Source organism: Eubalaena glacialis, chromosome 2, assembly GCF_028564815.1.
Source record: "Eubalaena glacialis isolate mEubGla1 chromosome 2, mEubGla1.1.hap2.+ XY, whole genome shotgun sequence".
NCBI classification, from domain to species: domain Eukaryota; kingdom Metazoa; phylum Chordata; class Mammalia; order Artiodactyla; family Balaenidae; genus Eubalaena; species Eubalaena glacialis.
This window is the reverse complement of record NC_083717.1, coordinates 69,235,227-69,261,629: the sequence shown is the minus strand read 5'-3', so window position 1 is coordinate 69,261,629 and position 26,403 is coordinate 69,235,227. Positions and strand designations below refer to the sequence as shown.

Here is a 26,403-nt window from a genome sequence, read left to right as displayed (position 1 = left end):
TGGCAGCTACCTGGACGGGTTTTCTAGAAAGGCTGGTTGAGGCCAGGTGGTGGAGGGAAGCAGGGTATAGGTGCATTTTATGTTTAGGGTAGTAGGGAGCCATGGAGGTTTGCGGAGCAGGCCTGTGGTCGGGATGAAGCCGGTATTCTGAAGGCAGCTTTGAGGAGGGGGGCTGCAAACAAGGCTGGGGGCAGCCTGCCTGGTGGGTGGGAAAGACTGAGAGAAGGCAGCTGCTGAGGTCTCCTGGGTCTTTCGAAGCCTCATATTTCTCCCTGTGTGGTGGCTCCCGGGAGCCCCCTGATGAGGATAGGAGCAGTGAGCACTGCGGGCACTGCTCCTCTCCCTGGGGCTTCATCTGCCAAAGCCACCAAGCTAGCAGGCCTCCCCAGTGCTTGACAACCAGTCCTGTTCGCTGAATTTTTCAGTAAGAAAACTGGTCACCAAACAGCAGCGGCTGGGGAAAGTTTCATCAGCACTGCTTGGGATGTGAATCAGGCAGACCCAGAAGCGTGGGGGTGACTCCCTCCAAAGTCTCCCACTGCAGGCGTACACTGGCCTGCACACATGCGTTTGTGCATAGCACCCCCGAGGGCCCATATGTAAGTGCACACCTATCAACACTGTCAGACAGATTCGTAGTGTATAGCACACACAAGAACGCCGTGTGCCACACCCACAGGCTGACAGGACACAGCATAACTCAGGGCTTCAGAGTCAGATCTGCAATTTACTAGGGAGTTATTAATCTTCCCAAGCTTCAGTTTTCTCATCTGTAAAATGGGGATAATAATAGAACCTCCCTCAGATGTCTGTTGCAAGGGTCGAATGAGATCGTCCATGTACAGTGCTAAGCATGGCGGCCTCCCAAATGATAAGCCCGCCATCAGTAGTAGCTGTTAGCATTTCTGTTATGATGGTGAGGATGTACACCACACAGACCAGCACCACAGACATCTTCCTTCTCAAACTCCTTAATCTCTGACTCCTACCCTTTTATAACCTCTGCGTGGGGAAGGGCTTAACGGGAGGGCCTGTGGTTCTCTAAGCAGCTTTTGACCACTTACTTTTAAACTGAGCACAGTGGACTGTTGGTTTCTCACTTTGGAAATGGTAGATCTATCCTGTTAGGGGGGTGAGCATAAACTTCCGTTATAAAATCCTGCAGAGAGAGGGGAAAGAAGCAGGGCTGAGAGATGAAGGGGAAGACCAGAGGGGGACCCGTTTCTGGTTTCAACCTCCCTGAGGCCAGCTGCCGCTCCTTGGGCCCCTCCTAAACCACATTCATGGCCTTCCAGCAAATTCCCCTTTCTCATTAAGTAGCTTTAGTTGGATTCTGTTATGTGCAGCCAAAACCAGGCCAAGGCCGGGTGAGCGAGATGTGGCTCCTCCCTTCCCAGAGCTCAGCCCAGTGCAGAGATAGGAGGCGAACAGGAAACGACCACCGTTGGGGGAGTGCTGGGACGGGGAAGGGACTCGGAGCCACGCTTGCCGGGGTGGTGGTGGGGGAAGGGGTTTCTCCACGGAAGTGTCCTCTGAGGTGAGGAAGGGGGGAGGAGAGGGCAGCCACAGCAGGGGGCACAGCTCATCAGACACCCGGAAGGGAGCCTGGCACGGTTTATACAGAACATCCATATCTATGTCTTTATCCGGATCACAAACATTAACAATCCCTGCGGCTTCACCGCCCCCAGTACCTCTCGCCTCCTGTGGTCGTGGTGGAAACAGTGTTATTCTCCCATTTCTAGGGGCAGAGCTCCAGGTTCAGACAGCCCTACCTTTTCTTCCAGTAGATTCCTGGAGATACTCAGAACCTAGAACCCCAGGCTGGGGTGGTGCTGCAGCAGCCATCTGAGGCTGTGGAGAGAAGGGGAGGACGAGGTGCCTGTGTCCTCGGTAGAGGCAATGGGGACAAGGGGACCCAGTTCAGGAGGCAACAGAAGGCTTCCTGAGCGGGGTTGGGGGGAGCGGGGGGGGCGGGGGGGTGGCAGGGCTGAGGGGAGGATTGGAGGCTGGCAGAAGGAGCTGGGACTGCAGGGCATGTTAGGGAGGCTCTGGGGAAGCCTTTCTGGGCACTGAGGGCCTCTGGTCAGAGGCAGCGCAAGGAAGGGCCTGGGGGAGATTTGATGGCCTACTGCTTGTCCCCAGTGACACACCCCAAGTTGGCACACCTGAACCTAATTGAAAAATATTTATGTCTACATCTTGGAGACAGAGAGAGGGAGAAGGCGAGTAATTACTTCGTGCACCAGGTGCCTAGCATCATCTCATTTCATTGTTTCAGCCGTCCTGTGAGGCAAGTATTCTTATTCTCAATTTTCAGATGAAGGAACCAAGACTCAGAGAGGTGATGCTACATGCCAAGGTCACACAAGTGGCCACAGCGCTGCCACGTTGTTGCCGAGCAAGGGCTCATGTGCCTGAGGTGCAGAAAGCCAAACTCTGACAGCAGGGTTTGCAGCAAAGTGAGGGTTTATTTGCAGGGAGCCAAGCCAGGAGAACGGGAAGCTCATGCTCCAACGACCCGATCTCCCCCATGGCTTTCAGGCAAGGGTTTTTAAAGACAGTGTGAGGGGAGAGGGTCGTAGGAAGCTGATCAGCTCGTGGACCTTCTCCTGATTGGTTGGTGGTGAGGTAACAGGGTGATGTTTAAGGAATCACAACCTTCTGGTTCCAACCAGTCTGGGGTCTAGTGCTTGTGGTCAGCATGTAGTCACCATCCTCCCTCCACCTGGGTGGGAGTCTTAGTTTCTATAGAACAACTCAAAGATATGCATCAGATTGTTATCTATATGCCCTGAGGAGGCATTAGGAAGCCTGTGACTCTGTTGTCCTAATAGTTAACTGCTTGAGTCTGCTCTTTGGAACTGAGGGAAGCCTAGGAGACTAAAGCCTTTTTCTACAAACAAGAAACGGGGGACGTGGAGGGGCTTTTGTACCCAGGAGGGCCCCGAAGGGTCCTGCTTGGTTTCAATCCCCCCTTTTCTTTGATACTCCTCAATCCTGAGGGGAACAGGGGCGGGACAAGAAAGGGAATAAAGTTTTGGATGGAGAGGTTAATCATAAACTCAGTAAGGGAACTGGGTGTCAAAGTTATGGTAAAACCACTGCCGTCCTGCCCTCATCTTGTCAGCAGACCTGCTGAAACGCAGCCTGTGCTGCAGAGAGGAGCATGCGCCCTGAGCAGCCAGGAGAAGCCTGTTAAATACTCACATGCCTTCCTCACGAGCTCATCATCCAGGCAACAGCCCCATAGTATTATTATTATTATTATTATTATTTATTAATTTTAATTTTAATTTTATTTTTGGTCGCGTTGGGTCTTTGTTGGTGCGCGCGGGCTTTCTCTAGTTGCGGTGAGCGGGGGCTGCCCTTCGTTGCGGTGCGCGGCCTTCTCATTGCGGTGGCTTCTCTTGTTGCGGAGCACGGGCTCTAGGCACGCGGGCTTCAGTAGTTGTGGCTCGTGGGCTCAGTAGTTGTGGCTCGCGGGCTCTAGAGTGCAGGCTCAGTAGTTGTGGCGCATGGGCTTAGTTGCTCCGCGGCATGTGGGATCTTCCCGGACCAGGGCTGGAACCCGTGTCCCCTGCATTGGCAGGTGGATTCTTAACCACTGCACCACCAGGGAAGCCCCCCCCCCCCCATAGTATTACTATCCTCATGATTCCCCACCTCCTTTCCCAGAACCTATTTACTCTTTGTTTATACGTACTTCTAATAAGCGGTGTGGTGGAAAGAGCACAGATCAGTCAGAAGTCCTGAGGCAAGTCTGTTAGCATCTCTCTGTGTCTCTTCCCCCATCTGGAAAATTGAGATAAAAATAAGTGCCTCGGGACTGAGGTTTTCCTTCAGGTCAGAGGATCGTAAGGTCATGGTGTTCTTCATAGACCACTATGACATTCAAACATACATAATTCCATAATACAAAAGCACATTTATGGAAGAAAATATAACTATGTATCATGTCTGTAGGATAGTGTATCTTGTTTTTTTAAGTATACATTGAACCTAAAATCAAGAAAATACCTTTCTTTAAATTAATTTTTTTTTCTCTGTACACTGGGAAAGTCTCACTATATGATGTTTTAGGCAGGACACCTGGGTCCAGCTCATCCCACAAGTGCCAGTTTGAGAACCCCTGGGCTGGAGGTGGGAGACTAGTCCCTGCCTGACCAATCACCTTGCTGTGTGACTTTGGACAAGTCACTCACCTGTCCTGGGCTTTTGTTTCTCCTGGATGCAGCAAGGGCATGAGGGTGGCCTAGAGATCATCCGAGGTCCTTTTCAGTTCCAGCCTTCAAGGATGGAATCTGTTCCTGCATCTCAGTGTCACATTCGAGATCCCATGGACCAGGGGCAGCTGTGAATCCATCTTTTCCTCTAGTTCCCCATCTGTGCGTCTATTCCTGCCCTATGGGAAACCATACATGGGAGTCTTGGGCCAAGGAAAGGCTGCTCCTTCCCCTCCAGGAGACCCCTAAACAATGTCTGAGGGGGATCCAGGCTATTAAAGTAATTTACATAGTAATTAACAAGGTTCCATTAGTGGATTCCTGGAGCCAGAGCACTCTGATTCCATTTCCCTTTAGGGGTCCACGGTCCTGGGCTGGGACTGAGGTTTGCTGGGGTTTGGCTGGTGGAGCAGTGAGGGGAAGAATTTTCCATGCTCACGTGTCCTAGCCCCACACCCAGGGAAGAGAAGCAGTGACTGTGCGAGGGCCCCAGCTGGCTGGGTAATGAGGTCTGGGGCGAAGGGGCACCTCGTGAACACTTCAGTCCTGAAACCCCAGGAAGAAAGGCAACCGTGAGTCTCACAGCCATTTGTCTGTTCTGCAGCCCAGGGCCTAGTGCCTCCAAGAGCTCTTCTTTCAAGATGACACAAAATTTCTCATGTCCTTCTGGGCCTCCTGAGGACAAATTGTATGTGTGGCCACAGTAAGGTGCCAAACGTCCCTGTTATCACCCCTTTGAGCCTCTCAGCAACCCTGTGAGGCAGATGTTAACTTTTCCATTGTGGGGTTGAAGAAACCTATGCCCAGAGAGGTGAGGTAACTTGTCCAGAGTCACACAGCCTGAAATAGCAGAGTGGAACTAGAACCTGGGTCCTCCGACACAATCCAGCTCTTGCCACTTGGCCAGTGGTTTCTAAACAGCTCTGTGGAGCCCTAGGGGACTCTCAGAGTGGTTTGCCTCAGGATAGGGGATCGTCGAGAGGACTGGCAACTCCACCCCATGTGTCCCCCACTTCAACCAGGGCAATTATTTACATGTTGGACGTCTAGGTGGGATTTTGTTTGGATTCCACAGTTAGAAAAGCTTTTAAAATCACTGCACTTTTAGAAAATTGTCCCAGGAAGGGACCTGTCACAGGGCCACTTCCTTGCTCATCTCTGACAGTGAATGGAGGCCCGTGGAGCTGTGTAATGTGGCAGAATTGGCCTTCTGAGGCTCTGGTCTGGGGTCCCAGATCCCTTGGCCTTGGTCTCCCCATCAGGCTTCCTGCAGGTTAAGCCCGGTACCCGCTGCCTGCCCAGCGCCTCCGGCTCCCTCCTTCTCCCACCGAGCCTGGCTGGCCTGCTGCTCCCCTGCCCCACCAGCAGCCTTCTCACTGCTCTGTAAGAGCTTCTCCTTGGCTCCGTTGTTTCCATGACCAACCAAGGAAAAAGACAACAAAGATGGGGAAAGGACAACGATTCTGGGGTCTCCACAAGTTTTGAATGATTTTCCTACACTTCTTCACTCAGCAAACATTTCTAGAGCTGTAAGAGCCAGCATCTGAGGATAAAAATGTCCCTGAAGGCGATGCAACAGCCGCTGGAGGGCAGCGGAAGTGGCGCGGCCCGTCCTGTCCTCGCCATGAGGCCGCAGCAGGCACCAGTGTCCGGGAAGGTTTTCATTCAGCGAGACTACAGCAGTGGCATCCGCTGCCAGTTCCAGACCAAGTTCCCTGCGGAGCTGGAGAACCGGATTGACAGGCAACAATTTGAAGAAACAGTTCGAACTCTAAATAACCTTTATGCTGAAGCAGAGAAGCTCAAGGGCCAGTCCTATCTTGAAGGCTGCCTGGCTTGTCTGACCATCTTCTTGTGCATGGAAACTCGCTACTAGAAGGTTCTGAAGAAAGTCTCCAAATACATTCAAGAGCAGAATGAGAAGATCTATGCTCCCCAAGGCCTCCTCCTGACAGATCCCATCGAGAGAGGACTTCGAGTTATTGAAATTACTATTTATGGAGACAGAGGCATGAGCAGTGGAAGATAAACCGTAGAATTAAAGGCCCACCTCCAGCTGGGACCCTCATCTGTGCACCGGCCGACTGCAGAGTGTCCCCCACCTCCTCTCCAGAGCATCATTCCTTCGTATCTGCTGCCAGAGCCACGGTGCCATTCGCTCCAAGGACTGACTTTCTAGAATTCCACACCTGGAGTGACCTCTAGTCGCTCAGCATCCGCTTTGTGTCGCCAAATTGTGGAGGACTCTGTAATCTTTTGATTAGTTTTTGAGAAAACGCAATGAAGCATTTCACTTTTTTTATTCAAAGCCATTAATAAAATATGTAGTTGGTGAGCCCAACACAGTTTATTTCTTACCAGCCACCAGTGTCAGTGGTTCTCGTCATTCCTTGGGCTTCAGCAAGTCGTAAACTAGCCAGTGCTCAGTCTTACCCCCCCAAATTCATAAAACGCTTTTCTCCAGGATTTTGGTGAAGGGTGGGCTGTGTCTGGTTTTGCTAATGCATCTCCCAGGTTTCAGAGAATTACCAGTTTTGCCATGACTCAAAGCTTAAAGATCAAGTTCTGCCGTTCAGTTTCTCAAACTGAAGCTCATTGGAAAAATAATGTATAATGTTACTTGTTTTATTATAGCAATTCCTGATGAAAGCAGTATTTAATGCAATTTCCAGGTTTTTGTTTTTTGGGTTTTTTTTTTGAGAATTCTGTTATTAACTGCATTACCTTGAACATTGGGAAGATGTGGCATGTGTTGCTTGTTCCTTATAGAAATAAGTAAGCACAGTAAAGTGGATGCTAAACCGTCAAACACAAATGTCCCTGCTGTGTCCCTGAATGAGCAAGTGTTAATAAATATTTTAATTATCGTTTTGTTATAAATATAACTTAAGAGAAAAAAATTTGATAGGAATAATACTATATATTGCTGATATTTAACTATCCCTACTGGCAAACCTTATGATTCCTCGACTTTCCTCATATACGGTATTCAGTGCACAGAAATATTATGATTGGTTCAAGTTCAGTAAGTTAAGTGATTTCCAAGTAAAACTCTCAAGTCTGGGTCACTGTTTCTAGTTCTTCTTTTTGGCTGTGTGTTCTTAGTATTGGGACTTCCTGTGCCCTTCATCTTTGGGGTTTGAGAGCACTGTATCTGGGAGAAAGTTAGGACATATACTAGGAGAGAATGAAACGGTTAAAAGTTTTACTTTCAGAGATATTGTAGGTGCTAATACTGGATTTAACCTTTCAGATTTAATTTCTTTTATGGGTCTGTTAGTTATTCAGTAAATCCCATAGCTCTATGTAATATTTTAATTGTATGAAACTTGTTACTTTATAGCCTATAATAGTGTGTCTGTCTGCCTTTTAAACCCGTTGCAATAACTTTGCTGAAATATTAACACATTAGTAAAACTCTTCTTAAACAAACAAAGAAATGTTCCTGAGCCCGAGTCTGGCCCTTGGAGAGCTAATGGGAAGACATAGTAGAGACTCATCACGGTGGTTCCCCGGGGACGACATGCTGGGTGCGGTGCTGGAGGGTGTGCCAGACCCCGTGGAGGGGCAGGAGGAGTGGGTGACTCCTGACGGTGAGAGCGTGGCAGACGTCAGGGAAGGCTATGCGGAGCTGGAGAAGCCTGAGCCCCTTGGAAGGCGGAGGAGGAGTTGGCCTGGGGTGGGGGGCCCCGAAGCACTGTCTAGCTAGAGGGAGCGGCACGTTTGGGGGCTCGAGGCAGGAGAGCAGAGGGCGTTTCGTGTGGTTTCACCTACGCGTGTGAGGCAGAGTGGAGGAGTTGGGCCTGGGGAGATGGGCGGCCGCCAGGTGAAGGTGCCAAGGAACGGGGCCGAGGCCCCCAGGCCTTGTGCTGCCCACTCCCCTCTGCAGTTCCCTCCACAGGGCCCCTGTCCTCAGGGCATCCCGAGAGGCCACTTAGGCTGTGGGTAGAGGTCAACAGGGGATTCATAACCCAGGGGCACCCCGACATCAGTGCCCGACTGCCCCCGTACCCTGGGCCTTACCTACTAGGCCTGCTCCTGGCTGCTCTCCTGAGACCTGGGGAAGAGGTGGGGAAAGTCACAGCTAGTGAGGTAGCAGCTTCTCCTTTTCAGGCCTCAGTCACTCTCTAGGTACAGCAAGGGGGTTGTCACAGATGATGGCTAAAGCCCCTTCTGGCCTGGATTCCTCCTTTACAGACAAGGAAAGTATTTCAGTTTGGCTCCCCCCAGGAAATGGAGCCCAAAACCGGATTTGGGTGCTAGTAGTTTATTTGGGAGGTGATCTCAGGAAGCGCCAGTGGGGATGTGAGAGGGGGAAGGAAAGGAGAGAACACAGGGTGCTTGATGTGCAGAGGACCCTGCAGGCGACCGGGGCTCCGTGTAACGCACACCTTCAGAGTTGTCCTGTTCAAGGGGCGTGCTAACATCCTAGGCTTGTTGTATCAGATATTCAGCATGATGCATGGCACCTAGTAGGTACTCAACAGCAATTTGGACTGCTGAAGAACATTCAGGAAACCACATCGGCTGTCACGCCAGAGGGAGGGGTGGTCACGGTGGTGAGCCGGCAAGAACCATCATGAGTCAAAGGATCACGTCCCTCCCCCACCCTTCCCACCAACCATGCCCCCCTCCACAGGTCTGAGGTCGGGGTCGGGTTGCCCCCTCCCCCCTGCACTTTCCCGCATCCCTGAAGCTCTGAGTCAGGTTTCCCGCCTCCTGCGATTTCACAGCTCCCCGCCAGCCAAGCTGTTTTGCAGACCCAAGTTGGTAATGACAGATTCTTCTCTCCTGGCCCTCCGCTGGCGAAACCACGGAAAGTATTTGAAACACGCAGCCTGGGAATGTGCAAGCTTCCATTCGCCGGGCTTGGCAGGGGCCAGCGATTTCTCAGCCAGCACTTTTGACTAAGACGTTTACGGCTCAGGTTTCCCAGGAGCTCGTCAGCTCAGTTTTTCAACAGCATTTATACTTTTTTTTTTCCACCCTTCAGAACATTAACCCTAAAGTAGGTTCTGAATCATACAATCCCTGGAAGCATGGCTCTCTCTCTGTTAGAGGCATGGTTTTGGATGGGCCTCAGGAGAGCTGGCCTCAGCCTGGGACGGGGATCTCCTGCCCAGCAGGGCTCCTCGGGCCCAGGCAGCGTGAATCAGAGGATTCTCTGCTGAAACGGATCCCCAGAGGACTTCCAGATCTTCTGCCTCTAGAGAGATCTGGTTAACCCATTCCAGGCCTCTGCAACTTTGATTTTAAAATATCCTCTCATAGGGTTGAAGGAAGGGAGAGAGGATGCAAAGACCACAGACTCTGGACCTGGGTGCACCTACATGTCAATTAGGCATCTCCTCCCACTGGGTTTCATCATCTGTAAAATGGCAATAATATTGTAATACCCACCTCCAGGTTATCATGAGGTTTAAATGGCAGCACAGGAAATCACCTAGTACAATTCCTGCACAGAGTAGTTTCTTCTCTTCCTTATATCTTGGTCACTGATGCTACAATCTCATCACAGAGTTGTTTGGTAAATGAATGAACGTCTTGATACACCTAAACACCCCCCTTCTTCTCCTCTCAAGGCAAAACTATGGAACAAGTATTTCCTGAGCATCAGTGCTGTGCAAAGAGCAGAACTAGCCCTTGTGGTGACACCCCGATGCCAAAGTCCCTGTTGTAAAGGAATTTCTGGTCTAGTGAGGGAGCAGGCACCACGGGAAAACGGCAGGTGGATAAAACGTCCACAGGAGAGACAGTCACAATGATTTTGCTCACTTGTTTACATACATTCACTCATTCCTGCAACAGGCATTTACTGCAGGAGGAGGGCCTGGCCACCCCTTGCCCCTGGTGGTGATTCTGGGGGCTTCTAAAGCAAGCTCTTTCCACTTTACATCCCTGGTTCTGTTTGCTGTGACGTGATACTTGGAAGTGCTTTGGAAATTCAAGGGCTTGCTGTTCCCTCTGCCTAGAACACGCTTCCCAGCTCACCCACCCCTTCTCTGAGAAGCCCTTCCTGACTCTCTGAGGCACATTCAGCTGTCCGCTCTCTGAGCCCTCCAGCACTTTAGTCATAACAGGGGTACTGCCCCCTGTGCACTGTGTTGTGATAGGCTGTTTCCAAGTCTGCCTTTGAGGAGACAGCACACAAGCACCAGGTACTGAAAGGGAAAATGGGGTGCCTAGGTTGGGCTCCCTAAAAGCAGAGCCTGAGATGGAGATTTGGACACACACGGCTTATTTTTTTTACATTCTTAAGAAAAAGCATTTATTATTTGTCATCATTCTTATTTTCATAACTAGAAAAAAGGTTGGCAAATGATTAAAGGAAGTATGTTGTATACATCTGTGTGGCTGTAGGAAAATGTATTGCCCACAATACGCAGCTATTTTTATCTACTTAGGGCAATCATTTCCAATCTTTTTTTTTAAATTTTAATTTTATTGGAGTATAGTTGATTTACAATGTTGTGTTAGTTTCAGGTGTACAGCAAAGTGGTTTGGTTATACGTATACATATATTCATTCTTTTTTAGCTTCTTTTCTCATATAGGTTATCACAGAATACTGAGTACAGTTCCCTGTGCTATACAGTAGGTCCTTGTTGGTTATCTGTTTTATATATAGTACTGTGTATATGTTCATCCCAAGCTCCTGATTTATCCCTCCCCACTGTGTTTCCCCTTTGGTAACCATAAGTTTGTTTTCTACCTCTGTGACTATTTCTGTTTTGTCAGTAGGTTCATTTGTACAATTTTTTTAGATTCCACATATAAGCGATATCATGTGATATTTGTCTTTGTCTGACTTACTTCATTCAGTATGACAATCTCTAGGTCCATTCATGTTGCTGCAAGTGGCATTATTATTATTATTATTTTTTATGGCCAGTATTCCATTGTATATACGCACCACATCTTCTTTATCCATTCCTCTGTCGATGGACATTTAGGTTGCTGCCATGTCCTGGCTATTGTAAATAGTACTACAATGAACATTGGGGTACATATATCTTTTCAAATTATGGTTTTCTCTAGATATATGCCCAGGAGTGGGATTGCTGGATCATATGGTGGCTCTGTTTTTAGTTTTTTAAGGAACCTTCCTACTGTTCTCCACAGTGGCTGCACCAATTTACATTCCCCCCAACAGTGTAGGAGGGTTCCCTTTTCTCCACACCCTCTCCAGCATTTATTGTTTGTAGACTTTTTGATGATGGCCATTCTGACCGGTGTGAGGTGGTACCTCATTGTAGTTTTGATTTGCATTTCTCTGATAATTAGTGATGTTGAGCATCTTTTCATCTGTATGTCTTCTTTGGAGAAACATCTGTTTAGATCTTCTGCCCATTTTACTGATTGGGTTGTTTGGACACACACAGCTTATTAAGGGGCAAGTTCTCCAGAGAAATGAGAGAGGGAAGCAGGATGGGGCAGCAAGGATGCGGGTGCAGCTGGAGTCCAGCCTTAGCCTGGTCCACGGGGAGCTCTGCAGCGGGAACTGCACCCCAGAGCGTGGCCCCCAACCCCTTCAGTCCATGGGGCAAGACTCTGTACCCCTGAGTCACTTAGTCTGACGTCAGAGGGGCAGGCGGAGGTGACCTCCCAGGTGAAGTGGCTCCTCTTTGGCCAAAGGCAATTCTCTGTGGAAGAGGGTGGCTGTCAGCTGTAGCTGCCAACCCTCCTAGCAGGGGGGGATGGGTGGGGCACCCACAGCATGGTTCTGGGAGGGGGAAGGGAGGGGAGGGTCAGGAAGGAGCATGAAGATCTCCACCACATCTTTTCCAAAATGGCGTACAAGTTGTGTGCATTTGTCCCCCATCCTCATCGTTTGCTAAAAGGACTCACAGGCAAGGACAGAGGTGCACACCTATGGGTGGGGGCAGGGCCCGTGTCCCTGAGAGCTTTGGGGATGGGGAGGGCACTGAGAGGGGCAGCAAGGAGAGGGCGGGTCCTGGCTTGTCACCATTCACCTGACCGAGTGCCCCGCTGTCCTTTATGTACCAGTGGCCCTGACCTTTCCCGCCATACCCAGGCCCATCACGTCTTCCATCCTCTGAGTACCCTCCGCACTTGACCACAGACCAAGCAGGCTGTGAGCACTTGCTTTGCTTCCCTAAGGCAAAGCAAATTCTTAAAAGCAAAGCCTTCATCTTATTTTGATTTTCCAAGTGCCTGTCTCAGTGCCTTGGCACTTACTAGGTGGCCAGTAAGTATTACTGAGTAAATAGGCTAACAGATGCCTTAATTTTCCTATGAGGTCGTGAAAAGGGCCAAGACCCCTTCTGATGGCAGCATTTGCCAAGGGTGCCCTCGTGCTCAGGCAGGGCCTGGGCTGTCCTTGCTCTTCCCACTCCAACACCCCCAGCCCCAGCCAGGCCTGAAGCCTCCGCATGGCCCTACCCGCATCCTGGGGGGCAGCCTCGGGCGAGGGTGGCCAGTGGGACATGGTGAGGGCAGGGAGCTCCCTCTGGCCTGGTGCACAGACTCCTTGGTCTTCATTTATATGAAATGTGACTCCATCACTCAAAGCCTGCGCCTGGCCTTGGTTGGTGCAGGTAATGATGATACAGGCTCATTTATGCAAGATTATCCTTTTATCACATTTCCAGACTCATTTGTGAGGCTCATGTTTCCCCCCGAGGGCGTCATCAAGCAAGTTAAGTTGTACTATTTCCCTCCCGCAGAGAACTGGCGGGGGCCTCCCTCGTTGACGGATGAGGCCCGCTGCCTTTGCCAAATAGGGTCGGCGTGATGGATCTTTTACTTGTGAATATTATAGCTGGAAATTAGCATGTTTATTGAGGTAGAATGTGTTTGTTTACATTCCACTACCCATGGCATTACCTCTTATGACCTGACTTATTTAGTTGAGGATAAGCACAAATGATCTGCATTTGGGCACCCACGAAATAATTAATGAACTTCCAGATATAGAATTCAGCCTTAAGTAAACACACCAGCGAGGTGAGTGGGGGCAGAGGGGCTGGGAAAGGCTCTGGGGTTTTGGGTGGTGAGCAAGGTGGAGCATCTGATACTCGAGGGATGGAGACAGGGCGGGGATGTGGGTTCAGGCAACCTGTGAGGGGCACAGGGCGGGTGCCCAGCCTGGCTGTCGAGTGGAGGTGACTTCTGTCAGTGGAGGAGGGAGAGGACAGGCAGAGGACCAGGATTGTGAGCCATTTTCCCAGGGATTCTCCTGGGCTCCCTCTTGATTGTCTTGATGCAGGAGTGAGAAGGACGGCCCAAGTGTGCGGACTAAGGGTGGGGAGGGACAATGCTTGGGCAAGGATGATGGAGACCCAGGTGAGTGACGATGGGTCCCAAGAGGCCAAGTGACCACCTGGAGTCTGCTCCCCTCCTAACACTTTCACCTGTAACAGCTTTGAAACCTAGCTTCTCTTTCCATCCCCCGGCTTGCCAGTAGGACGCACAACCTGGGATGCAAACGCTCACTAACCCAACATCCTCTTGTTTTAGAAGAATCTGAGGTTCAGAGAAGTGGAAGGACTTAGCCGAGGTCTTGGAGGCAGAGGGAAAACCGCCACCGCCTCCCTGTGGCTTTAAGCCTGATGCCTGCCTTATAAGAAGGCTCAGAGAGTGTATCCTCTAGGGTGTTTCTTCAGGGACCCAGGAAAGCTTTGCCCCCTGTGCCTGGCCAGCAGAGGCCTCAAATTTCACCCTTAAAACCTGCTACCTTTGTAGTTTAATCCCCTTTAAAGAGCAGATGCTCCTGGGAAGGGCCTTGTTCTTGGTCCTTGCCTCCCCAGGGTGCCGAAGTGACCTGTGAGAGACTGAGGGAAGCAGGAGAGCTCATGGTTGAGGGTCAAAGCCCCCAAACAGCATGACTGAGAGACCCAGGAACAAACTTTTCCCCCTGCATAAATTTTTCCAAGTGAGCAAAGCCATTCTCATTGTCCCCCAGCTCCGAACCCTGAACGTAAAGATGGGAGGGGTGTCCTGTCTGGACGTCAGAAGCAGACAGACCTGGCTTGTAATTCTGGCTCTACCTCTTCCTAGTTCTGTGAACTCTGTGACCTTGAATAAGTCATTCGAACCCTGTGGTCTCCATTTCCCCAGCTAGGAAACAGGGAGGGGAATTATAGCACCCACCTGTCAGTGTCACTGTAAGATTAAAAGAAGAAAGTATCTACCATGCTTAGCACATGGTAGCACTTGGTAACTGTCCATGAATTAGTGGTCATTAGTATCATTATTTTCCTTCTCAAACAAGGCGCTGTAACCTACCCTGGCTTTCCCATAAGTGGGAATTGATGGAAGGGATTGAAAGAGACAGAGGGAGAGGGAGACCGAATCCCTCCATAATCCCCATCCCTTTCCCCCTGTTGGGTCCTGATGTGGGTGTGTGGGCCCTTCCCATGGAGCCTGCAGAGTTCCCAGATGGTGGAGTGGGACAGAGCCAGGTGCCAGACTGGAGTTTGGTCCATTTCAACCACATATCTCTTGGGGATCAAGGGAAGCGCGGTGGTTCCAGATCTCAGTCTCCTCATCTGTGAAATGGGGCCAGCCTCACTGCTAACCTGGGAAGCAGGCAGGTCCACAGCTAATTTGTTTCCGAATCACCAGCACCCAGCAGTGTCAGGCATGCAGGAGGTGTTCAATGGTGGCGAGATGATGGGCAAATAGACTGGACGCTATAGATCAGGTTTCAGAAAACTTTTTCTGTAAAGGGCCAGGTAGTAAATATTTTAAGGTTTGCAAGCCATACAACCTCTGTTGCATCTACCCAACTCTGTCCCTGTAATGCAAAAGCAGCCATAGACAAGGTGTAAACCAATGAGTGTGTCTGTGGTCCAGTAAGACTTTATTTATAAAATCAGCTGGTGGCTGGATTTGGCCATAGCTCTTGACCTCTGCGTAGTGAGGCCATGGCAGTCTTTGGATTCAGACAGCTAGGCTCAAATCCCAGTACCTCCACTCTTTAGCTGTGTGACCTTAGGCAAGTGACTTACCCTCTCTGAGCCTCCATTTCCTCCTCTGTAAAATGGAGGGCACTGGCTTGTGCTTTTTTGGTATTCCCCTCACCATACCTACTAGGGCTGGGCTCAGAGAAGGAGCTCAGGAAAGACATGCAGATTGGCTAAAAAAATGATCTCTGACAATAATCACAACTCTTGATGAGTGTATTTGCACTTTCAACTTACAGTACATTTCACATCTATCTCATTTCCTCCCCCATCCCCTACAGGATGGGTACAGTATTGTTATTATTATTATTATGCTCACTTTACAGATGAGAAAACCAAGGTCCGGAGAGACTTAGAGAGTCATTGTCCAAAGGTCACTTTCCAAAGGTCACTGTCTTTGTCTATTTGGGCTGCCATAACAAAATGCCATAGACTGGGTGGCTTATAAACAATGGAAATAATTCATTTCTCGAAGTTCTAGGGGCTGGAAAGTCAAGATCAAGGTGCTGGCAGATTAGGCGTTTGGTAAGAGCTCACCTCCTCATAGATGGCTGTCTTTTCACTGTAACCTCACATGGCAGAAGAGGCTAGAGAGTTCTCTGGGGCCTCTTTCCTGAGGGCACTAATCCCATTTATGAGAGCTGTGCCCTCATGACCTAATCACCTCCCAAAAGCCCCATCTCCTAATACCAAAACATTGGCCCTTAGGTTTCAACATGTGAATTCTGCGGGGACACAAACATTCATTCTAGAGAGTCAAACAATCAGTAAGGAACAGAATAGGGATTCCAACCAGATATTTCAGCAGCAAATCCTTGAATTTTCCACCATACCAGAGCTGTCATAAATAAACCTCCTCCCCAGTCTGTCTCCTCCTACCGTGGACAATCAGCAAATGGACTCCTGTACAGGCACTTGGAAAGTATGTAGACCAGGGGCCTCTCTCTCTGTGAGAAGGGGCTACTGCTTATCTCCTCAGGTTCTGAGACTTACAGGCTAGAAATATGGGGTTGTTGGTTCTGTAGTGAAGATCCTGAGCTGAGTGAGCCGACTGGGGCTGGAGTCAGGGTGAGGGTAATGTGACATTGTCACAGTCTGAGGGGTCTCTCCTGGTGCAGAAAGGGAGTGAGCAGGCAGTTTTGATTCACTCAGAGATCAAGCTTTTACAATTCTGATAGAGAAGGAAACGCTGTATTAGTGAGGAGTAGCATTTGGTATCAAGTAACCAAGACCACCAAAAGCTAAGGCTTAACAAAAACAAAAACAAAACAAAAGATAAGGCTTATTTTTTTTCTCATGTGCTGCAAAATCCAGGGTGGTCAGGGCTGGAGCAACAACTCCACGATGGCATCTTCTATCTTTCTGCTCGGCCAGGTGACTCTGCAAGTGGCTTCCACCCTTAAGGTCACTTCATGGTCACAAGATGGCTGCTGGAGCTCCAACCATCAGGGTCACATTCTAGGTGGAAAGGAGAAGGGTGGAAGGGGTGCTTGCCAGATGAGTCAACTCCCTTTTAAAGGAGACTTCCTGGGAACCCCATCCAAGAAGAGAACAACTTTGACTTTCATCTCATTGACCAGAATTGGTCACGGGGCTAGCCCTACCTATAAGGGAAGTTGGGAAATATGGATGTAGTACATTGCTGCCCCAATCAGGACTGTGCTAGCAAAGAAGAAGGGGAGAATAGATATAGGGTGGCTAAACCTCAGTCTCTGCCTCCTTCCCCTAATTTGCCATCTGTGTAAAGACCAGGGAAGGAAGGAAGTTGCCCAAGGCCACACAGAAAGCTAGGGCCATGCCTGAGACCAGACCCCAAAGTTTCTGACTCTGAGACAGATGCTTCTTCCACTGTCTCCATTGCTTCACTCTGTAGCCACACCTGTTCACGAATAATAAGGTTATTATTATTTATCAAGCATTAACTATGTGCCAGATACTATGCTAAAGGCTTTCCAGGCATGTTCCATTCAATCAAATGCTACCAGTCATTTGAGGTGGGCATTACTATTATTCCCATTTTACAGAGGAAGAAGCTGAGGCTCAGGTAAGTGAGGTGACTGCTCCAGGTCCCAGAGCTTGTAAGGGTTGGAGTGGGCTTGAAACCCAGGTTCCCAGCCCTGGCTGTGAGCAATTCAGTGCATGTGATTGAAATGAACCAGGGACATCCCCAGTAAGCTGTTGAGTCAAGGTGGCTTTCTCAGTGACCCTGTACCATCAGGAACACCCACAGATGACCCCAGTAGTCAGGCAGCAAGACACGCACCAACCGAGGGGGCTCCCGACTCCCCATCCACCTGGCCAGCCTCTGTCTCTGCAGCTCCTCATTCCAGCCAATTACCCCTAATGGAGTGATATGAAATGTAACTAACTTGGGGAAATATCTGTATACTTTAATTAAATCAGTTCACAATTAGCCATCTGAGTAATGAGGCTAAGGTGTTTTATCTCCCTGTGAGCCAGCGGGCCAGGGGAGCCAAAGGCAGGGGGGCTTTTGCGCGAATAGCATGGTCCTAGTGACAAACTCCTTAGGGGTATGGAGGCAGGTGCTGGAAGGCCCAGGAGAGGATTTGGCCCAAATCTACTATGATTAAATAAATACAGCACCTCAGAGAGGAGCTACTAATTTGTGGGACTAAATTTTTAATGGCTACAGCTGGTTTTTCATACTAAAGAAATACCAGGGCCTTTAATCCAAACACCTCATGGCAAAAGGCTAAAAATTACACACGTGCACTGTGTGACCCCGAAGTCCCCAGACGTGGTAAACGCTTGGCTGAGCAGGTTGGCCACTGTCCAGCAAGGGCTCCCTAAAGGCCTCCAGGGGCAGGGTCGGGACCAGGGTAGGGCGGGTGAGGCCTCTGCATTGGGTACAAAATTTAAATGGGTGCCAAAATACTCAGCCATGAAATAATATTTTAATGCAACATATTTTATTTTATTTATTTTATTATTATTATTTTTTTGTTTTGGGGTTTTTTATTGTATATAACAATATAAAATAATGCTTGTCACTGTCAAAGAGTAAGGAACAAGATAAAATCATCTGTAATTACACCACACAGAGATAACCATTGTTTACATTTTCCTTATTAAATACATTTTTAATACAGTATTTCAGTTTCATTTTATTATTTTATTTTTATTTTAAAATATTTATTTATTTATTCATTTTTGGCTGTGTTGGGTCTTCGTTGCTGTGTGCGGGCTTTCTCTAGTTGCAGTGAGCAGGGGCTACTCTTGCCGTGGCTTCTCTTGTTGCGGAGCACGGGCACTAGGCGCGTGGGCTCAGTGGTTGTGGCACGTGGGCTGTGGAGTGCAGGCTCAGTAGTTGTGGCGCGCGGGCTTAGTTGCTCCGCGGCATGTGGGATCTTCCCAGACCAAGGCTCGAACCCGTGTCCCCTGCATTGGCAGGCGGGTTCTTAGCCACTGGGCCACCAGGGAAGCCCTAAATACATTTAAATAAAACAAAAATAAGATCAAATTATTTACTGTTTAAAATCTACTTTTCATTTAGCTATAAATCTTTAAAAAATCTTTTAAGGAATTATGTAGCCTCTCATTTCATTTTTCAAAGATACACAATATCACATTGTATTGATTTTTTTAAAAAATAAATTTATTTATTTTATTTATTTATTTTTGGCTGCGTTGGGTCTTTGTTGTGGCACACGGGCTTTTCATTGTGGTGGCTTCTCTTGTTGCAGAGCACGGGCTCTAGGCGCACGGGCTTCAGTAGTTGTGGCACATGGGCTCAGTAGTTGTGGCTCGAGGGCTCTAGAGCGCAGGCTCAGTAGTTGTGGCGCACAGGCTTAGTTGCTCCGTGGCATGTGGGATCTTCCCAGACCAGGGCTCGAACCTGTGTCCCCTGCATTGGCAGGTGGTTTCTTAGCCACTGCGCCACCAGGCAAGTCCTTGTATTGATTTCTTTATCCAATCCTCTGTGTATAATGCAACATATTTTTAAAAAATGAAAATGAATGTAAAAAAATGATAAAATTACAAAATTTAAATAAAGATGGGGTTAGTATCAATGCCATGCCATGCTGAGGCATATCAGAGTCTGGAGCCAAGGGAACAGTCAGTAACACTGATACTGTCTTTATTTAAAAGTTTGAGGTTTTGTTCATTATGGACTTTTTTGCATTGATTTTGATTTTTTAAAATATTACATTAAAATATCGTGTATCTTGATTATTGTGGTTTTCAAGGCCTCCTTAAATTGTGTTCCCAGAGGTGAGGGCCTCAGTCTCCTAACCCTAGTCCCAGCCCTGCCAGCTGGGTTGTCCCTCAGAGTTTGTGTCTTATCTGGTAAAATGGCCATTCTGTGTGCCACTCCAGGACCCAGCTGGGTTCTTAGGGCCTCTAAGTTGCAGACTTTATGGGTGGCTGAGACAGGGGTGACACTTGGAACCCTAGACCATTAGAGCAAAGTGCAGCCTCATGATTGCTCCAGCAAGACCCAGAGACCGGAAGCAACTGGCCTGAGGTCACCCAGCAGCTTTGTGGTAGAGCTGGAAATCAGTTTCCTGATTCCCTACAGGGCTTTTCTACTCATCAGAGGAGAGAAGAGCCTTTAAGATGACCCAGGGTGAAAGCCATCACAAGCCACCCTTCACATTGGGAGGTCCTAATAACATGACCCAGGGTGGATGGTGCTGACTGGCTAACCCAGTCCCCACACACAACCCCTTCTCTCTCCCAGTGACTGGTGCAGAGATGGCCACGTGACCCAGTTCTGGCAATTAAGACACGGAAGTCATTCGGTGGGGCTAATGGGGACAGACCCAGCTGATGTCCCTTTGGCCTTTTTTGCCTGTTCCTCTCCCCGCTTCATGTCTTGAACTGGCCCTCTGTGTCTGGAGGTGAACAGCTGCCCTGTGACCTTGAGGACAATAGCCAGACGCTAAGGATGGCAGAACAGAAAGAGAAGAGGAGCCTGGGTCCCGAGGCCCCTTTAACCCTCTGTTCCAGCCCTGGGCTGCCTACTGCATCCCTTTTACAGTGAGTTGAAATTAATGCTCTCTGCTCAAGCCACAATTAGCTGGATTTTCTGATGCTCACAGCTTGAATGCAATCCTAGCAATTCTATCACCCATGGTGACAAGAGCAGCTTTTGGTGAAATTCATTTGATAATCACATGGCTCACTCCCTGCTACTTTTAGGTCCTTGCTCCCTGTCCCCTCCTCAGAGAAACCTTCCCTGACCACCCTGTCTAACACAGCAGCTCCCATCACTCTCCGTTCTTTTGCCCTGATATTTTTTATGAGCCTTATCAGTCATTACCTGACATTACATTATGTAAGTTTTTGTTTTTTGCCTCCTCCAACTGGAATTAGTTCTGTGCAGGCCAGGCTCTTCTGCCTTGTGTCATGGCTGTATCCCCAGTGCCTAGAACAGTGGTTGGCACGTAGTAGGTCCTCAATCAATATTGTTGAATGAATGGACATACTCTGAGCCAGTCAGGCCCTGAGCCTTTGCCTCTGACATCTGCCGGCTCTCGGTGGTGGCAAGTCAACTTGGTCTCTGGAATTAGGATTTCCGCTTCCTCTCTGGCTCAGCCTCTCAGAACCAATGTGAATTCTCATTATCGACCCCTCTGCTCCCCTGCCATGACACCCCTGGACACCCCAGATCCCAACCATCTTGACCCTGGGCTCCGCCACTGCCAGCCGTGTCTTACGGGACACCACCCCGCCCGTACCCAGTGATGGCTGGGTACCCTCTTCCCCATCCTTCTTCGTCCTCATTCTCGATGTCATTGTCCTTGTGGGATCCCAGGCAGTGATGACATTGCGTGAGAATTTCTGGCTCTCCCGTTGACAGTACATCAAAAGCCATTACCTCCTGGTTCGGATTTCCAAGATGGAGCCTGCCTCGAAGAAAACAAAATGAATGGGTTTGGTGTGCCAGACCCCATTAACTGGCTACCCGAACTAATCAACGGCAGAAATTCAAGGAAATTGCTAGAGCAAATTTAGATGTCAGGTTATTTGGGTCTCTTGATTGAGATTGGAAGAATAATTGAGGGTACCATTTAATAAGCTTTGTTTACTAACCCCAGATCCTGTTTTGATATCTCTGCCTCAGTTACTTGGGCTAGGGCCGCACTGAAAGAATAACTTTGACATTGTTGCTGATAGGAACCTCAGAGCGCCTCCACCCGAATCCTTTCATTTTATAGGTGGAGAAAATGAGGCCTGGAGAGGGAAAGGAGCCTCCCAAGGTCCCCAGAAATTAGAGACTCAAAGCCAGGGCGCTTCTACTTCTGAGAAAACCAGCGGGAGATTCAAGGAGCCTCAGAGGACGTCCTTCTGACGTGGGACATCAGTGCATGCTGAAGGGGTTTAAAGAACTGAATCTCCTCATTAGTTAAGAAAATATGTGGACAAATATGATGGGCGGGGGGGGGTGGGTGGGCAGCGTGTCACTGACTCCAAGTACCTGAGTCTTCTTTGGAAGGTAAAAATGGCGCCCACATAGGTACCCCCTTCTCCCAAGGACCCGTCTCTACCTGTAGTTACAGAGAACACCATGGAGCCAGCGTATTCCAGGGAATCACCATGTGTGAGGGGCAGCCTGGAGAACCTTTCATGAGACCTGGAGAGGAGACTGGAATTGCCCAATTCTCTAGCAGCCAGGGCTAGACTCCCGGTGTCCTGAGTCCCCAGTCGGGATCCTGTTCCTGACCCCACTCTGCCCAGACTCAGACGGTCATCCCTGCAGATGCCCCCCAGTTCCCAGCGGAGTCAGGGAACAGGGTGTGGAACAGACAGTGAGTTGGGGAACCAAAAGAGGCAAGGAGAATCATGGCTGCGTGTGGTCAGGGAGATTTCCTCATGGATAAGGCGAGGCTCTGCCTGTGAAGAAAGGGCAGAGTTTATGGGCAGAGGGGTCTTTGTTATTTATGGAAACCAGTGGGTGCATGAGAGGTGTTCAGAGGAAATTCATTCATTCTGCACAGTTGTGGGGGAGCCTTTATTATGTGCCAGGTTCTTCACATAATCCATTTCTTCTAATCCTCACAACAACCCTATGAAGGAGGCAGTAGTTCTACTTCCATTTGGGAGTTACGGAAAGAGGTACAGAGAAGTTAATTTGCCCAGGCTTACATAGGAAGTGATAGAGTTTAAACCCAGGAGTGGATGTCTCCTTCCACTATAAGATATGCAAATTACTTATCATTGGATTCCTAGGAATGGAGTGTCACGGATAGGTTTGTGGATGGGCTTACAAGAAAGGGGGGCCTGGTATCCCTGGGCCCCCATCACAGTTGGGCCCTGACTTCCTCTTTCCTGTGAAAGTCCTTCCAGTATGCAAAGAAAGCCTTCTGACCCCTCCAATCATTCATGCATTCATTCTTTCGACAAATATAACCACACCTTCTCGTCTCTCAGGTGCTTTAGTGAATATTGGGGATGGAAAAGTGAAAAGGATGTGGTCCTTTCCCTCAAAGTTGTCCACCAGGGACTAGATCTGTCCCAGTTTCCTTCTGTAGCTCAAGCTAGAAGGTTACTCATAGCAAATGACTGCAGCATCCTGACCATCTTGGTCACTCATCCCAGAGTACTTAGTGGGTCCAGCAGCACCACCATCTTTACCACACTTGCACTAATACCACCTAAGCTGGCACTAGTTCCTTTAGCAGCTATATACCATCTTTAGTAAGGAATCAGCTTATGTATTATTAAAACCACAGAGAGGGACTTCCCTGGTAGCACAGTGGTTAAGAATCTGCCTGCCAATGCAGGGGACACGGGTTTGAGCCCTGGTCCGGGAAGATCCCACATGCTGCGGAGCAACTAAGCCTGTGCACCACGGAGCCTGCGCTCTAGAGCCGGTGAGCCACGACTACTGAGCCCACGTGCCACAACTCCTGAAGCCCGCGTGCCTAGAGCCCATGCTCTGCAACAAGAGAAGCCCCTGCAACGAGAAGCCCGCGCATCACAACAAAGAAGCCCCCACTCGCCACAACTAGAGAAAAGCCCGTGCGCAGCAATGAAGACCCAATGCAGCCAAAAATAAATAAATAAAGTAATTTAAAAAGAAAAATAAATAAAAATAAAACCACGGAGAATTTCAACAAAAACCCGCTGTCAAACCAAGAATTTCCCATCCTATGCTTAGCCAATTGACTGAACTTAAATGGAAAACTTTACATTTTTGTCTGTTAAATGTCACCGTAATGCATTCAGCCTATTTTTCATAGGCTGTTAAATATTTTTCCAACCTATATTTTGTCACTCAAGTGTTTCTGCCATGCCTGGAAATGTGGAAAGTCTGCTTTTAAGAGTCTTCATTCAAGGCAGTAAAATGTAGAGTAGAACAGAGTTAAGGATGGGCCCTACAACATTTCACCAGAGGACTCCTCCCAATCAATTGTGCCATATTCTTTGTGTGGGGTTGATTAACCAGCTGTGAATCTGTATATGTAAACTCTCATCTTGCCCCATCTCTCCATTTTGTTCAAAGGCTAACAAGAAAGACAAAATGCAGGAATCAAAATGCATTATGTGTAAAGCATCCCATCAGAAGGGAAATCAGGTGAGCTTGGCATGGCTTTTCCTAGTGAATCCCCACTAATTCCTAGTGGTCTCCAATTCTGTTTTTCTAACTGCTTGTAAACTAGAGGAATATTATCAGTTGCAAAAGGAAGTTCTATAAAGGGAAGCAACAACTTTGCAGACCAAGGATGACATGATTCCATTGCAGCAGGAGACCCAGCTTCCCCCACGAGCAGCAGGAGGAAGTACAGACATGGTAGATACTAGCAAAGGAAGCTACGTCAGGGACAGTGTGCCAAGAACAAAACCACAAGAGGTTTTCCACAAGAGCACGATTTAAAAGCCGAAGCTGCAAAAGATAGTAGAAACAGAATGAGCTGGAACATTTGCTCTCATCTCGGGATCCAGCCCATCCAGGACTGCTAGGACTGAGGTGTGCAGCCCTGCACCAAAGGCAAGTTATATACAAGAAGACATCATGCAGCACTGGTTCTTCTGGGATCTAAGGGTACCAGAGGGAACATGACAGCAGCCAGAGCTGTGGGGTGTCTTCAGGAGCAGCTCCCCTTGCCGTCACTGAAAGGAGCTGGCTTTCGAATACAGCTGTGCCCCCTCAAGTCCTGGTTAATTGCCACCTAGGCATCCTACCTGCAAATCTCACTACAACTGCCAGAGGCGGTATTTGCCATAATTGATAGAGGTTGGGTTTTCCAAAACACACCACCTGGTGGCTGCTGTTGGAATCACAGGACCAGTGTTAACAGATAAGCATTGGTAAGGATAGCAATGCAAAGGATGAAACATTCCAATTACAAGCGAGCATGCCAACTTGCTTTAGTGTTTGTAAAGTCACAGTAGCCATAAACAATTCCAGGCGGTGAGAAAAACCACTTGTGGAGGGGAAACAAAAAAGACCAATGGAAAGACATGTAATAGGAGTGTTTTGTGTGTTGGGGATGGGTAAAGGGGTTGTCCAGACAAGACAGAAGCCAAGAGGGAGAAATTTAGAAGGAAAGGAAAATGGGCCAACTTAAGGAGATTGGAGGAGTTCCCGATCTGTGTTAGACCTCAGTTAATTCTGTTACTCTTAAGGGTCTCCCTCACTTTACCACTTAATTTAATTCAACTTAATTTAATTCAACAAGCCTGTATTGAACACAGAAGTGCTTCACAAGAGGTGGGCGGTCCTGAGCCATCAGGAAGAGCTGTCCGCAGTTCTTCCTCAGGCTACTCAGAGAGTTTAGCCCCTGAATTCTGTGACATGCTTGGGGTCTTGGGGAAGATGTCTTCCTACCTCATGCATTAAAAAAAATTTTTTTTTAATTGGGTAAAATACATATAACGTAAAATTTACTACCTTAACCATTTTTAAGTGCACAGTTCAGTAATTTTAAGTACATTCACCTTGTTGTGCAGCCATCACCACCATCCATCTTCAGAACCCCACTCATCTTCCCAAACTGAACCTCAGTAACTATTAAATACTAACTCCCCATTCCCCCCTCCTCCCTGCTCCTGACGACCACCATTCTGCTTTCTCTCTATGATTTTGACTATTCTAGGTACATCGTATAAGTGGAATCATACAATGTTTTTGTGTGTGTGTGTGTGTGACTGACTTACAGTCACAATGTCTCCAAGGTTCATTTATGTTATAATTTGTGTCAGAATTTCCTCCCTTTTTAAGGCTGAATAACATTCCATTATATGGATATATCACATTTTATTTATCCGTTCATCCCTTGATGGACACTTGGGTTGTTTCCACCATTTGGCTATTGTAAGCAATGCTGCTATGAACATGGGTTTGCAAATATCTGTTTGAGGCCCTGCTTTCAGTTCTTTTAGGTATATACCCAGAAATTAAATCACTGGATCATGTGGTAATTCTATTTTGAACTTTTTGAGAAACCACCATTACTGTTTCCACCACAGCCTCATGCATTTTTGTGAGGAAATGCCAACCCTACTCAAGCCAAACACAAAGTCCCCCAAGGAATGAGAGTTGGAGAATTCCTGAGGTGGAACTCCATCTCCAGGTGGGAAGGAAGGGCTTATGTTTTTCCAAATTCACCTCTTGCTTCTCTCCCTTGTAACGCCCACCTTGGACATGACCAGCACCCATATATTTAAGCCAAACTTCAAATCCACCAAGGCTGGCTTGGAGAAGAACCTTGACTTTCTTGGTGGATTGGAAGGGTTAGGGGCCCAAGTAGTTGGTGATGCCCTCTGTCCACATGAAGCCTAATCCTCTTGACCCTGGGGAATTTGGGGTCCATACTGAGGACTCAGCAGAAACAGAAGGAAAATCAAGCCTTAGTGTTGAAGGAAAGACTCACAGAACTATTATCTCCTGCCCTCACAGCACCTGCCTTGCTGGTGAGGCGGACAGATCCTCTGGGAACAAAAAAAAACCCCGAGCTCATTCCTGCCATTGCTCAATTCCCCTGCAGAGGGCAGCCTGGCACAAAGTCCAGCTTTGGAATCAGAGAGACCTGAGTTTGAATCCTTCCTCTGGTGCTTACTGGTCATATTACCTTAGACGTGTTTCTCAATTTCACCAAGACTCATTTCAGAGTGCACAAGACCAGCGATGATCATGTCGACTTTTTCACTGTCGTTGTAAAGATGACATGACACGGCAGGTGTCGAGTGCCACGTGCAGCCCCCAGAACATAGGGGTTCCATGGATGTTACTTTTCTTCCTTCCTTCCTCACCAGTCTTTTCTCAGTTATTGACTTTGTTCA

General features: G+C 48.5%; 1 pseudogene; it reads left to right on the top strand.

Annotated features, from left to right (window-relative positions):
- Window positions 1-5,807: 5,807 nt before the first annotated feature.
- On the top strand, window positions 5,808-6,542 carry LOC133085100 (golgin subfamily A member 7-like; annotated as a pseudogene).
- Window positions 6,543-26,403: the final 19,861 nt, after the last annotated feature.